We start from the raw sequence: 3,009 nt of genomic DNA, 5'->3' as shown, positions 1-3,009 counted from the left end.
CTTTTTTTTTCATATCCAGTATACACACATTGTTACCATCAAGCTAGTAACTCGTTTACAGAAAGTTTTCTTTCCATCCCCCAACATATGGCTCAGCCCTGTTTGAAGGGTCTAGAAAAAAAAAGGAGAAACCCTTCCACCAGAGTAAGCAAAACTTGTCCTAAAAAAAATGGAATTTGCAACTATCCCCTGGCTCTTCGGGGATTCTTAAGCCACTGAAGAAATAGAAAGAGGATGGGGTTTCTATACTTGCTGGAATGACTTATCCCTATTACCAAGGAAAATTGGAGTTGCTGGCATGTAATAGGGGCAAAGAAGACTATGCCTAAAACCCAAAATATACTTTAGAGAGATGCCTAGATATCAGTGTCCAATAATAATGGCCAATGTGTTAAAGACAGGAACACTGAGAACACCGATCCTTCAAGAATGAAGATGTGGGTCACCTCATCAGGAAAAGAACACTGAAGTGTTGAAGTGCTGGCAGTAAGTGAGGGGACTAGGAATGAGTGGCAACATTATTCATATAACCAATTACCAAGGTGGGGACTGTTGCAGCTATACATGTTATAGTAATGTATCTGTGTGCATGTTGTTGAACATGTACCAAAGCAACCCTGTGGTATAAATATTGATAGCCTAATTTAATTAGTAAATTGAAGCTCAGAGAGGTGGTACATACCTAGTAAACAGCAGAGTTAATACTGAATCCATGTCTACCCTATCATGAGACCTCTGCTCTTTTCTACCCCCACCGAGAGTGGCTTACTTATTCTGTCCCTGCAGGAAACAACAAAGGGGCTGCAGTGGTATGAAGCTGAGCCCTTTTCTGAGTGCAAGTTCACATACAGGTCTCTGCTTCCTTTGATTTTTTTTTTTATCACTGTTTTCACTTTGCTTTCCTTAAGCAAATTGCCTTAAAAACAGAACTGGGAATTTCAAAAAAGCATGAAATGTTTTTACATTTCCTAAATCTATAGAAAATACCAAGCAAAGTTCAACTGATGTTTTTACTTAAAGTTACAAAGGAACAAAAAAGAAAAAGAATGTCAAGAGTTGAAAGGAATTGAGGATTCTTCTAGACTTCCTCTTTGCTCCTTTCTCCTCTACAGCTATGACCACATCACCTCCATCTGCTCCTAAAGCCTCTGCTTAAGCTGACGGGGCAGCCTGTTATGTCCCAGCTGTCACTAAAATGAGGGTCTTCCCTGGCCCTTTAATTGTCATACACATATGCTTACTATGTCACTTCAAGTCACTTCACTCCATTCAGTCTCTGTGTCCTCTCTTGTAATATGAGTTTAATGACCCCTAAATCACTAAATTGTTGTGTGGCTTAAAGAATATAACCTGATATAGCAGCATTATTCACAATAGCCTGAAAGGTGGAAGTTATCACCCAAGTGTCCATCAACAGATGAATGGATAAACAAAATGTATATACATACAATAGAAATTATTCGAGCTTAAAAAGCAAGGAAATCCTGTCATGAGCTACAACATGGACATTATGCTAAATGAAGTAAGTCATACAAAAGGACAAATACTGTATGATTCCACTTATATGAGGTACCTAGAAGTCAAATTCATAAAGACAGGAAATAGAATGGTGGTTGCCAGAGGCTGAGGAAGGGAGGCGTGGGGAATCATTGTTTCATGGCTACAGAGTTTCAGTATGGCAAGATGAATAAAAGTTCAATGGATGGATAGTGGTGACGGTTACACAACAATGTGAATGTATGTAATGCCTCCAAACTACACCTAAAAATGGTTAAGAGATGGTAAAATTTATGTTATGTGTTTTTTACAATTTTTAAAATAAAAATAAGAGTAACCTGAGAAAATCTCTAGCTCAGTGACAAGAACACAGTTAGTTGGTGCTCAATAACTGGCAATCCCCTTCTTGCCATTGGCTGGCGTGATATCTGCCTTGGGGTCATGCACAATAAAACTCTTACTCCCTGAAGTTAGACTATTAAATCTCCTGCAAAGGAACTGTTTCTGGAAGTAGGCAGCAGACGGTGGCCTGTGAGGGAGCGCTCCAGGCACTGTTCTCTCCACCCAAATCTCCCTCACAGCACTCCCACGAGTAGGCATAGCACGCTGGTGTGGGGTGATGACCCCTCCATCGAGTAGATACGGTATTTTACTATGTATTAGGTAGTGAGGACATGGGAGGGAGTGGGAAGCAAGGGCTAAATGCTGACAGGCTTTCACTCAGTCCCAGCGCCCAAGAAGCACCAGCCAGAGGCATCGGCAGCTCGGGACACCTGAGCCTCCTCAACTCCGCCTTCCCTCCTCCCACTTCTTCCCTGTCTCCCGTCCCGCCCCACCCCTTCAGTTTCCTCTCCAGCTCTTGCTCCTCCTCCTCTCTCGCGTTTGCCCGCCTCCCTTTCAGACTTGCCTCTGAAAGGAAATCGAAAGTGAAATGAAAAGCCGGCTGCCATCTGGTGAGTCCTGAAGAGCCGGCTGCCATCCGCTGAGTCCCCTGGAAAGGTGAGTGAACCTGGCTAGACCAAGGTACCCCAGCCCTCCCTGAAAAGTCCCTTCCAACCGGTCCACTCCTAGAACCTTTAGTCTCAGTTTTACCTTCTCCGCAGCAGGGCTCACTCAGCCCAAGGCCAGCAGTTTTTCCCGGGCCAACCTGTCAGCCTGGGAGGAGGCTGGTCTGTGAACTTGACTTCCAAGTCACCTGGAAGGAGCTAGGGCTGCCCTGCTGCTGGCATCTGAGCTGGGATGAGCAGCCAGGTGACACTGGGAGAGCCAGTCCAGAAGCCTAGCAGGAAGGGTGGTCCAAGGAAGCCCACGGCGGGGTAGGTCTGAAATCCTTGAGACTCCCATGGCCAAAAGTCCCTTTCTGGAGGAGAGAGGGGCAGGGTTGTTTAGGATGTTAGAAATTTATGGGTCTATGCCCTGGAGGAAATGAAACAGCGGCCAGGGTTGGAGTAGCAGAGAGAAAGGCCCAGGTAATGCTAATCACACATTCGTGTCTATATAAACATATACACA

Source organism: Hipposideros armiger, unplaced genomic scaffold (assembly GCF_001890085.2).
Source record: "Hipposideros armiger isolate ML-2016 unplaced genomic scaffold, ASM189008v1 scaffold_635, whole genome shotgun sequence".
Taxonomy (NCBI): domain Eukaryota; kingdom Metazoa; phylum Chordata; class Mammalia; order Chiroptera; family Hipposideridae; genus Hipposideros; species Hipposideros armiger.
This window is presented reverse-complemented; position numbering follows the sequence as displayed.